Genomic DNA, 13,214 nt, shown 5'->3' with positions numbered 1-13,214 from the left:
GGAAAAAGACACCTTACTCATTATGCATATAATCATGCATATAAAATATTATTTAAAATCTCAGTTCTGAGTCTATGGTTTTCCTGACTTTTATTCTAGTGTCCAAATTACAGTGAAATCTTTAAAAACTCCCAATTTTAAATAAGTATGTTCTGGTTAAAGCAGGGAGTCCAGAGCTTGAGGAACAGAACGCATGGGAGGTAGGAGGTGGGGTTGGGCTCCATCTGCTCAGCTATCTCTTCATCCCATCCCACAGGCCACAAGCACCTGCACCATCTAAGCCAAGACTGTGATCTTATAAGAATATTTGGAGCAGGGCGCCAGTGGCTCACGCCTGTAATCCTAGTTACTCAGGAGGCTGAGATCTGGGGGTCTTGGTTCAAAGCCAGCCCGGGGAAGGAAAGTCTGTGAGATTCTTATCTCCAATAAACCACTAGAAAACCGGAAGTGGTGCTGTGGCTCAAGAGGAAGAGCGCTCGCCTTGAGCTGAAGAGCACAGGGACAGCATCCAAGCCCAGAGTTCAAGCCCCACGACCGACAAAAAAAAAAAAAAAAAAAAAGAATATTTGGTTCCATGCTCAGCACTAAATTTGAAGGTCTTAGAAAAATCCTTATTTTCTAAGGGGAGAGAAATGATCCAGTTAACCATGAAAGAAACAGACAACCTACAAACAAATTAACTGAGAACAAATTGAGAAATTGACAAATTGATCCAGTTAACCATGAAAGAAACAGACAACCTACAAACAAATTAACTGAGAACAAATTGAGAAATTGTCAGTTACCATTTTAAGACATTCCAAGGCAGATGGCTTCACAGAATATCACTAAACATTCAGGGAACAAAAGGTTTTAATATTGTCCAAATTATTTTAGAACATACAAAAAGAAGACTGTCTTCTTATTCCTTTAACCATGCCAGCCCAGCCGGTTGATTCCAGTGACAGGAAACTAGGCTTCTTGTTCTGGATCTCAGGTCCATAAAATCCTTCCGCAAACACCAATTTAAGTTCCAAGAGATCAGAAAATATAAGAAATTAAGGGACTGGGGATGTGGCTTAATGGTAGAGTGCTTGCCTAGCATGCATGAAGTCCTGGGTTTGATTCCTCAGCACCACATAAACAAAAAATAAGTAAGAGAAATAAATTAAAAAGGGGGAAAAAAGAAATTAAGTCTTACAGATTCTAGATGACAGAGAGAAATAAGGATGATTCTGAGGGGAAAAAATAGTCATTTGTTTCATAGAATCTATAATGCTTAACCACCCAGCCTGGATCTAGCTGCTCAATTCCCTGAAGCCAAATAGTTGCAGAGATTCAAAAGGTGTGGGCAGTGCCCTAGCTCAGTCTTAGGCCTGCAAGATGGCATTGGTGCAGGAATCTTCCTCCTGTGGACCACAGACAACACTGGTGATAAACTCCAAAGAGCAGGGGGGGGGCGGGGGAAGAAGGAGGAATATAGTGGGATCTAGAGGTCTGAATGGACAATCCAGCCACAGAGGGTCAGGACTGGGCTTCCGTTAGGATTATTGGAAGATTTTTAGTTTTAGTTAGTCTGTGATGGGGCTTGAACTCAGGGCCTGGGCACTGTTCCTAAGTTTTTGTGCTCAAGGCTAGCACTCTACCACTTAAGCCACAGTTCCACTTCCAACTTTTTTGGTAGTTACTTGGAAATAAGAGTCTCGGAGACTTGTCCTGCCCAGGCTAGCGTTGAGCCATGATCCTTATATCTCAGCCTCCTGAGTAGCTAGAATTACAAGCCTGAGCCACCTGTACTCAGCTGTTGGATGTTTCAAAGACAGGAGTCTCCCTGTCCTGAAACTGTTTCTGATCAAGGGATGCCCCGGGTTTTAACAGCCTTTGCAGCCTGGAGCCTAATAAAGAATGTACAATTGACCAGTGGCTTGCACCCCAATCCCTATGGCAGGCTACAGTGCCTCCCCACCCCCACCCCTTCCAAAGATGGCAGCTGACTAAAGTACTACAGTGGCATGGAGCCCAGTGAGACCAAAGAGCAAACAGAGCCCAGAGAAACAAACCTCCCAGTGTAATTGCACTGCTAGAGAACAAAACACAAGCCAAGAGCACAGGAGATGACAGTCCTGCACAAAAACATCTATCTCAGTAAATTGGCAGGTTGAGCACTCACATAGAGTTAGCAAGAAGATATGAAATAATGCTATTTGAGAGGAATGCAAGGTCAGAAGGCTTTCTTCTTGTTTTGTTTTGTTTTTCTTCTAAGGGAAGGGAGGATTTTTAAAAAACAACATTTTAAAATGCCTAGAGAAGGAAATGGGAGGATTGAATCGGGTTCTAATGCAAAGCCTTTCACCTCTATGTTTACTAAGCTCACGTGGGGCTCAGAGGCAACTCATAATAGACTTTGTCCTCAAGAGATGTGGGGGAAATCTGCAGAGATGAGCGCGCAGGTACAAGTGAACTGCTCCCATTCTTGCTCCCAGAAAGACTTGCACTGCCCAGCAAGATTTTATTCATCTTTTAACAAAACAAACTCTTAGGTGGACTCAGCTGGCAGAAGCAGTCCAATCTCCTGTTTCTTTAAAAGTCACCAGGTTTTGGAAAGTCCTACAGCTGTTTCCCAGAAGCACTAAAACATTCAAGCCACACATTCCCCATGTCCCTCAATTCTGGCTGAAAGAAAACAGGAGAGATGGGGGGGGGTGCAGGGTCCCTATAAAGAAACCAATCCAAATTTACCTGGCATCTCAGCTCAGTGTTCTCAGAGGAAAAGCCTATAAAAAGAGATTATGAATTGCCACTCATCTCTGACCTGTCTTGCTGCAGAATTACAAGTTCAGTGAAAACTTACAAGCTTCCTCTACCCCCTACTGTTGCCAAGCAAAGACTCTTTTTTGTTGTTGTTTACTTTTTTTTTGCGTAACAATGTTTTTACCTAATGTCAGAGCTCACACGAAGGGATATTTTGACTTTATGAAATCCGACAGGGATGCTTTTATGAGCTTATTTTTGGCACAGCAGTTTTTCTACTCAGAGGCTATCATATGGTACAGATATGAATGATTTGTCACAGATGAATGAATCTGAAACTCATTGTTAAGCCAGAGGAGTGGGGAGGTTGGGAGTGTCTTCTAGAAACTTCTGTGGACTTTCTTTTTTACATGTTTTGACATACTCTTGCATTTATATTTTCCCTATGAGTATTTTCTGTGATCTCATTTGTACTGGTGGTATACTTTGAGTGCAAGATGATCATCATGGTCCAAAATGTTGAAAATTGTTGAAGGAAATATAGTAAAAAAAAAAAAAAAAAAAGTGTACGTTAAGAATGAGCCACTTAGCCGGGCGCTGGTGGCTCACGCCTGTAATCCTAGCTACTCAGGAGGCTGAGATCTGAGGATCGTGGTTCAAAGCCAGCCCGGGCAGGAGAGACCATGAGACTCCTATCTCCAATAAACCACTAGAAAACCGGAAGTGGCGCTGTAGTTCAAGTGGTAGAGTGCTCGCCTTGAGCTGAAGAGCTGAGGGACAGCGCCCAGGCCCAGAGTTCAAGTCCCATGACTGACAAAAAAAAAAAAAAAAAAAAAAAGAATGAGCCACTTGCATATCCAGTCCAGTGACCTAATCACTGTCTGTTTTGTCTTTCCTCTTCCCTTATCTTTTTTTTTTTTTTTTTTCTGGATCTGGTCATGGGCCTGAACTCTGGGCCTGGGCGCCGTCCCTTAGCTCTTCAGCTCAAGGCTAGCACTCTACCACTTGAGCCACAGTACCACTTCCGGCTTTTTTTGTTTTCTGCTTATGTGGTGCTGAGGAATTGAACCCAGGGCCTCATGCATGCAAGGCAAGTGCTCTACCACTGAGCCACCTTCCCAGCCCCTCCCTTATCTATTATACAAACTTTTTTTTTTTTTTGGTCCGGGATATGGACTCAAATTTGTTATCTGAGACTTCCATTCATTGGGTGACACTCAACCTCTTGAGCCATGCTTCCAGTTCCTCTACTTTCTAATGGTCATTTCTTCTTCTTTACTTCCTTTTTGTTGTTGTTGTTGTTGATCTTGGGGCTTGAACTTAGTACCTGGGTACTGTCCCTGAGCTCTTGTGCTCTAGGCTAGTACTCTACCACTTTGAACCACAGCACCACTTCTGGTTTTCTGCTGGTTAATTGGAGATAAGAGTCTCACAAATGTTCCTGGCCAGGCTGGCTTTAGATCACAATCCTCAGATCTCAGCCTCCTGAGTCACTAGGATTACAGGCATGAGCTACTGGCACCTGGCTTCTAATGGTCATTTCTTACAAACTTGTTTTCAAGTCCATATATTTTTTCCTTGTGCAACTTTATCAGTACATATACTTTCTGTTTGTGAGTGTTATTGAGGTATCTGGGACAGCATGAAATTCATCATAAGATTTCCCATTCTCCCAAAAACAAAGAAAGCAAAGCCATAAATAAATTAATCTTTTTTTCTTCTAATGATTTTTTTTCCCTCATGAGCAACAAGATTTGCAGGACAGAATTAACATCTTTATGGAAACAAAAGCTAAAGTTTTGAATTAACATTGTTGCCTACAGAGTGAAATTAAGCCATAGTGCCTCCATGGAGAGCAACTGTTTTAGGATCCAGCTGAAGCAGCTGGAGACTCTTAAGTCTTTGGGATTCACTGGACCTGTCCCTATTCCTTCCTTGTAGACAGAAAGAGTGCAGTCTTAACATATTGCTCTGGAACCTGTTGGGGCCACAGTTGGCTTCTCACTGCTAAGACAAAAAATGACCTAGAGATCCATCAAATTAACACTCAGGAAGAGTCAAGTTAACCTAAAGGAAAGGGTGTCTAACAGCAAGGATTTTGGTTTAGCTGAAAATAGCATAACCTCACAGTAACATTGTTAAACAAGATAGCATATAGGTCTTGTGTACCAGACTGGAGGAAAGAACTCAAAGACTGTCCCAGGGGCTCTATTCACCAAGGACCTCAGGGTCTCACACTGATTCCTTATGCTTCCTATGGTGCAGATCTTATCCACACACACCAAATGTGGATCAAAGGTATTACATTTCAAGTAATAGAATGGAAAGAGTGACAAAGAAGGAAAGCAATGCCAGATGCCAGCCATCATTACAAAAGGTTCCTAGATCCAAGTGCATTTTATGTCAACCTGTAATCCTAACTACTGGGGAGGCTGAGATTGGAGGATAGTTCCAGGCCAGCCTGGGTCGAAAAATTCTTGCCTGTGATACTAGCAATGATGGGAAGCCTTGAGTAGACTCGGGTGCATACCAGGCAGAGAGTGAGACCCTGTGTCAAAAATCACCAGCAAAAAACAGGGTTGGCAGTGTGGCTCAGTGGTAGAACACCAGCCTAGCAAGTGTGAAGTCCTGAGTTCAAACTTTAGTACTGAAAAAAAAAAAGATTTTTAGAAGTTACCATGCTTTATTTCTGCTTATGACCCATTAGCCTTAGCTTAGTCATATGGACATTAAGATGAAGAAATTACTGAGAAATACAGCTTAACTTGTGTTAAATACAGCTTAACTTGTGTTACCCTGTCTCTTAAGCTTAGGAGAAAGTCCAAGCTTAAGAGGTAGCCTAGGCTTAAACAACAGGCATTTATTTCTCTCAGCTGTGGAGGCTGGAAAGTCCAACATGAAGATGGCAGCTGGGGAGCAGACAGTACCTCCTAACTTCTTGGCACATGGCTGCACTAGCCTTTTGGGTGTGAAGAGGGGTCAGATTTCCTGTTCTTCTCCCCACCCCCACCCCCACGCACATCATGGGGCCTGAACTCTGGGCCTGGGCACTGTCCCTCAGCTCTTTAGCTCAAGGCTAGTACGCTACCACCTGAGCCACAGCGCCACTTCCAGTTTTCTGTGTGGTTTATTAGAGATAAGAGTCTCACAGACTTTTCCTTCCCAGGCTTAAAATCTCACTGAGGACCAAATTTTTTTGGGGGGGGAGGGTCCAGTTGTGGGGCCTGAACTCTGGGCCTGGGTGCTGTCCCTCAGCTCTTCAGCTCAAGGCTAGCACTCTATCACTTGAGCCACAACACCACTTCTGGCTTTTTTCTTTTTACTTATGTGGTGCTGAGGAATCGAACCCAGGGCCTCATGCATGCAAGGCAAGCGCTCTACCACTGAGCCACCTTCCCAGCCCCTGAGGGCCAAATCTTAAATTAATTACCTCCTTAAGTCTCCTTCCACCAAAGACCTCACACTAAGGGTGAGAACCATTAGTATCTGGCTCACAGCACCCTCTGACCTGATTAATATTTGAAGATTCTTTGACTGTTGAAGAAGAGATGCTAGAGGTTGAGAGACAATCAACAATTTCTTTAACAAGGGCCTCATCATTCTAATTCTGCATTGAACTCGGGTCCTCATACTCCCACTTGGATTTTTCACTCAACATTGGTGCTCTACTACTTGAGTCATGCCTCTACTTTGTTATAATAGGAAGGATATTCTTACTTTGTGTGTGTGTGTGTGTGTGTGTGTGTGTGTGTGTGTGTGTGTGTGTGTGTGTGTGTGTGTGTGTATGTGTGTTTGCTGGTCCTGGGGTTGAACTCAGGGCCTGGCACTGCCCCTAAGCTTTTGTGCTAAAAGGCTAGATCCAAACTCCACTTCTGGCTTTTTGGTGGTTAATTGGAGGAAACAGTCTCAGGGATTTTTCTGATTGGGTTGGCTTTGAACTGTGATCCTTAGATCTCAGCCTCCTAAATAGCTGGGATTATAGGTGTGAGCCACGAATTCCCAGCTTGTTCATTCTTGATGTAAGAACTTCTATCTCTGAGCCAGGCATGGTGGTATATCCCTGCACTCTTACCATTCAGGAAGTGGAAGAAGGAAGATCTCAAGTTTGGGGAAAACCTGGACCAGACAGTGAGAGTCTGTCTCAAAAACAAGATTCAGTGGTAAGAGGATTGTCTAGCATATGCAAGGCTCTGAGTTTCATCCCAGCACCAAAAACAAAAGCAAAACAAATCAAAAACAAACACTTGCTACCATATACATGAAAACTTACTCAACTACACTGAGAAAAAGTAAAAGTAAGCAAAATAGATATTTAAGGTTTTGGTTTTTTTGGGGTCTGGTCATGGGGCCTGAACTCTGGGCCTGGGCTCTGTCGCTCAGTTCTTTAGTCAAGGCTAGCGCTCTACCACTTGAGCCACAGCACCACTTCCGGCTTTTTTCTTTTTGCTTATGTGGTGCTGAGGAATCAAACTCAGGGCCTCATGCATGCAAGGCAAGCGCTCTACCTCTGAGCCACCTTCCCAGCCCCAGATATTTAAGGTTTTTATCTTCACATGTACTTCCTAGCTGGTTTCACAGTAGTTGAAACTAATCTTCTCAAACAATTGTTAGCTCATGAAAATAAAATAGTCATCATGAGTCTTTTAATTATGGACAATAAACTTCCCATTTAGGTAAGGTGAATTGTGAATTTCTTGATACAGTGAACAACATTTTTTGCCTTTAATTCTCACTCATTTTCTGATGAAGCAGGCAACACAACTGTAATTTCATTATGGATACTAGTGTGAATGCTATGCTAGCTTATCTAGTACATCTAAAATAATAAGCTTGCATGTGAGATTGGGTTCTTTGGCTATTTCCATCAACAGCACAATGAGACATACTCCCAAAATGTAGGGCAATGAAATATTCTCTTTGATGTCTCTCAGAGAGGCTGTGATGTATTTGGAATAGTAATTATAATCATCATTGCAATTCTCTACACTAGCCAAAGGGCTTCCTGACACCACATTATGCTTTGTGCCCCCTGTGTAGTTATGCAGTAGATTATCAATGGCCATGCAACAAAGGGAGATGTTGACTTCATCCCTCTCTGCAGACTAGGGCACAACAGCTATGGTAAGTATATGTCCATGTCTTAATTTGGGTTCCAAAGCATCCTAGCAGAATCCACCCATTATTAATTTTACAAGGTCTATATATATATTCCAAGGATGCCAACTGAAAGACACTGGCCACCGTTTCACACGGACACCTGACCAGCCCTCCATACAGCCCAATTCACTGGGATTCTCATACATTCACACACTACGAAGAATTGACGATCCTCATCACTGTTGGCTCATTCGAGGGCTGGCTGCCTCCTAGAAGCCAATCGCCAGGCCAAGGAGAGATCAGTGGCAGGTTGATTTGCATATATCCTGCCGCAGGTCTTTTCCCCTAAGTAGCTACGGCTGTGCAGTTTTTCTTCTCTGTATACAAGGACGTCTTGCAGTACTCTAATGAAACTTCTCAGATTTATTCTCCGGCTTTCTAAAATAATATTCCTATTGATAGCACAAAAACCAGTTCAGAATAGAATCAAATTCTCCAATAGTGAAGCCCTTGTCTTCTCTTACATCGGCGACTCCTGAAAATAGTCCTCAGAGTGAATATTATAGCTCAGCTGAATCTTCTGGCTGAAAAAAAATCTCAACTATATTTTAAGTCCATTTGAAGCAACTTCACAGACGAAGTTGCTGCCAGAACTAAGTGGTGGTTCTATTTGGCTTATACATGATCACCTGTATGAGCCATTCCCTAATTATTTATATTACTGTGATCATTAACCTGAACAGTTTCAGTCTGGAATCTGAACTCCATCAATCTGGAACCCTACAACACTGGGCCAGATAGCTGTATACACACAGCGATATACATTGGCACTATTTACAAATATGGAGGATTCTTTGTATTTTTTTGCTTATCCTGCTCACAGATGTTGAACATCTATCTGAAGGTATAGCCCACAGACCTTTACAAAAAGGCATCCAGGGGCTGGGAAGGTGGCTCAGTGGTAGAGTGCTTGCCTTGCATGCATGAGGCCTTGGGTTTGATTCCTCAGCACCACATAAACAGAAAAGGCGGGAAGTGGTGCTGTTGCTCAAGTGGTAGAGCACTAGCCTTGAGCTGAAGAGCTGAGGGACAGCACCCAGGCCCAGAGTTCAGGCCCCACGACCGACCCTCCCCCCCCCAAAAAAAGGCACCCAGACGTATGATCCAGGTTTAGTTTTAAAGGTTCATAAGTACTTTGTTCATCTCTCCCAAATCCTCACTTTCAAGGAAACTCAAAAGATCTCATCGAAGTCTAGGTGACTTCACTTTCCTGGACTTAACAAAGATACCTAGGGACCCACCTTTATTTCTTCGGGGTGACCACAGGCTTTAATGTCCAAGAGATGAGCAAGACCATCCAAACCCATCTGGGTTAGCCACACTTTCGGGTCTGACTGATAGAACAGACAGATATTATTATAAATGCAATACAATGGCTCTGACCCTGGTCTACCTGCATCTGAGCTGATGATCTTGATACTTTGCCAACCGTCATGCATCCTTACTGCTACCTTTATCAGAGCTGTTGGCACATCTCACTTGCAGGTTTTGTTTTTAACCATTCTGAACTGGATGGAATTGTGAAAGTTTTTAATAGTTACAATTATTGGTATAATTGAAGCACCTGTATGCTTTGATAGGGCCTTGTTGTTCTTGTTATTCTTGTTGTTTTGGAAGTACTGGAGATTGAACTCAGGGCCTCTTGATTGTGACTTGAGTCACACCTGCATTCTGTTTTCACATTGGCTGTGTGTGTGTGTGTGTGTGTGTGTGTGTGTGTGTGTGTGTGTGTGTGTGTGTGTGTGTGTGTGTGTGTGTGTGTGTGTGTGTATGTGTGTGTGTGTGTGTGTGTGTTAGTCTTGGGGCTTGAACTCAGAGCTTGGGCACTGTCCTGAGCTTTTTTGTTCAAGGCTAGCACTCTGCCACTTGAGCCTCAGCTCCTCAGTTTTTTTGGTGCTTTATTGAGGAGTCTCCTGGACTTTTCTGCATGGGCTGGTTTTGAACTTCGATCCCCAGATCTCAGTCTCCTGACTAACTAGGATTACAGGAATGTAACCCAGTGCCCAGCTTTGCATTGGTTATTTTTTTAGGTAGAATCTCATTTTATGCCTGGGCAGACTTGAGCTGTAATCCTCCTACATATATATTTCCTTGTGTGGCTGGGATGACAGGCTTGCACCATTATGGTTTTCCTTCGTCAGTAGCTGAGATAACATGTTCATACCAATATGCCTAGTCATTGGTTGGGATGGAGTCTTACACACTTCTTTTCGAGTCCAGGACTGGCTTCAAACTATAATCTTCTAATCTCTGCCTCCTGAGTAGCTAGTATTATGGGATTGAGTCACCATACCTAGCTGTTTTGTTTTGTTTTTTGTTGGTTGTGGGGCTTGAACTCTGGGCCTGGGCACTGTCCCTGCTCTCTTCAGCTCAAGGCGAGGTCTCTACCTCTTGAGCCACAGCGCCACTTCCGGTTTTCTAGTGGTTTATTGGAGATCAGAATTTCACGGACTTTTCTGTCCTGGCTGGCTTTGAACCAAGATCCTCAGATCTCAGCCTCCTGAGTAGCTAGGATTACAGGCGTGAGCCACAGGCACCCAGTTTGGCTGTTTGTTTTAAAAGAAGACAACTACCAGGATTTCAGACACTTAATTTAAAAAAAAGACTACTTTTTGGCTAAAATTTTCAGACAGCTTAAAGAAAAGCCTGTAATTTTGTGAGTTAGTTACAGAGGCCAAGGAGGTTATTAGTTCTCCAAGTTATTTTGTTATTTTGTTTTTACATGGAAAATTCTAGCCCAAAGAAGGAAGCTTACTTTTTTTAAACTATTTTTCATCTGACTAAAATGTTAAGTTCAGAGAAAGAAAACAAAATGAAATGGAGACGGAGAGAGAAAGACAGAGACAGAGAGCTGAGACCAAAGCAGACAGTCCAGAGCACCACAGCTACACTGCTTCTTAAAGGAGCCCAGAAACCCAGTTCTTTTCCTTCTGTTTTTGTTCTGCTCCACTGCCTGCCTCCATATGTTCCTCATTCAAATGATTAAAGCTGATTCCATACTTTAAGTATTCTAGCTCAAAGAAGAGAGAAGGTGAATTTTTTGTTTATGTGTATCTGTGTTTGTAGAAGGATTTGACCTAGAAGTTGAACATTATTTCCATGGAATACCTTATTGGCCAGAACTTATTCATAGGGCCATGCCCAGATGCAAAGGATTATGGGAAGTGGAACTTGATGACAAGCCACTCACTCGACTAAAATTAAAATTAAAATTAAAAGAGGAAAAAAAAGCCCTGGATATTGGATTTGCAGCTTCTATCCCATAATTTGTTTTATGAATGATTGCTTGAGCATGGCTAAATTGTTAACTGAGAGCTGGGAAGTGTTTGGAGAAAGTAACATGATCAATTTGAATGCAGTTGATTTCTAGGGAGTTAATTAGGTTTAGCTTTAGCAAGGAAAGGATTCTGGATTGAGGATAATTACATTAGATTAGGCTGATGGAATTAATCATTATATCAGATTATATGATTATTATAAGTATAGTCAGGCACCTGTTGCTCACTCCTGTAATCCTAGCTACTGAGGAGGCTGAGATCTGAGGATCATGGTTCAAAGCTAGCCCGGGCAAGAAAGTCCGTAAGACTCTTATCTCCAATAAACCTCTCAGAAAATTGGGAGTATGGCTGTGGCTCAAGCGGTAGAACTCTCTCCTTGAGCTGAAGAGCTAAGGGACAGCGCCCAGACCCAGAGTTCAAGCCCCATGACCAGCCAAAAAAAAAGAAAAAAGAATTATATGATTACATAGAAGTACAGAATTATATACGACTTTGTAAGAATTATAACTACTGGTTTAAGAAAGGTACAACACAAAGGGCTCACCTATAAGATTGGTCATTTTGAGAAGTGATCTTTTAAATTTTCCAAATACCATAATATCTAAGTAGATATTGTATACACTTAGTTTTTTTTAAATTAAAGTGTTCAATTCTCCTCTCTGCCTCTTCTTGTACATTGTACTCAGTGTCAATATCCATTCTATTTGGATTCCATTTGGTCACCTCCTGAAAAGCTAACCACAAATAGTTCCCAGTAACACGTCTGGGCATACACCAAAGAAGTAAATCTGACTCCACAAAGTAAAATCTAGTAGCTTGCCAATATTTTCACCAGTTAGGAATTATAGGAATTTAGCCATAGAATTTGAAAATAAATTGAGGTCCCTTTTTAGCCATTTTTTGTTTTTAGTAGAAACCAAGATCCCATTCATTGCAAAACGTTTTCCTAGGCATGAATGCCTGTGTTTGATCCAGGAATAATAAATGATTGAGTGTTACCCAGAAGTGGGTGTGGTTGGATTCCTGGCACATTTTTTTTTTAAGGCAAAGGAAAAAACAACTGAGTAGAAATGTGTTCTTTTAACAGCTTTTTGTGGAAATGTAGATTGATGAGACTATATTTTTTAAAACCCTTATTGTCATAATGCAAATATGATTGTGTAAAGCCAATGGAAATGTTCTAAGTCAATATAAGTCATCTGACTAGAGATGTTGCTCTTAGGGGCATCAATTAACAAGGCATCTTTAGTTTGTTAACCTTTTTATCTAATGGATTCTGAATCCAAATGTTTTCTTTTTAAATATAAATATTTGCTTTTGCTAAAGTTATATTGAAATTCTTGAATGTTGACTTGAGTATGCACAGAAAAGAGTGATTTTATTGGAGGTGGCTGCAAAATCCACTGGGAATTTAAAAAACAGTGACTGTAGTATAAATCATTACATTTCCTTGCTGTTTGAAGTAAATTTTAAGTTCTTTAAAATAAGATCTTGAGGCTAGTCATCAGAAAAGTTTGTCTCATTAAAAGTGTTCTAAACTACTAGTGCCTTGTAGGTTAACAAAAATTAAAAACTAACAATATCTGATTTTGCTGAGGATTTGAGGAAATAATTAGTTACATTCAGTGCTAACATAAGCTGGGACATGCTGCTCTCTTTCTCTCTCTCTCTTTACATACATATATATTATATCTACACATAGAATTATATGGATACATATCCATATATATGCATATATCCATATATATGAATAGGTATCTATATAAGACATGTAAACTAAACGATGAAACATCAATTGTCTTCTATGAAAGAAAATTAAGGAGCCCAAAGATGAAAGTAGGATTCTCATACATTTAATGTAGGCTTGCCAAATTCAGCAAATAAGAATACAACAGAGCCAGGCTTAGGTGGCTCATGTCTGTAATCCCAGCCACTCAGGAGACTGAGATCTAATGATCAAGGTTCAATTGCCAGCCCAGACAAAAAAGTCCCTGAATGCCCAGGCCCTGACTTCAAGCCCCAGGACTGACCAGAAAACAAAAAACAACA

This window comes from Dipodomys merriami, unplaced genomic scaffold (genome assembly GCF_024711535.1).
Source record: "Dipodomys merriami isolate MVZ:Mamm:240054 unplaced genomic scaffold, mDipMer1.0.p SCAF_11, whole genome shotgun sequence".
Lineage (NCBI taxonomy): Eukaryota > Metazoa > Chordata > Mammalia > Rodentia > Heteromyidae > Dipodomys > Dipodomys merriami.
This window is presented reverse-complemented; position numbering follows the sequence as displayed.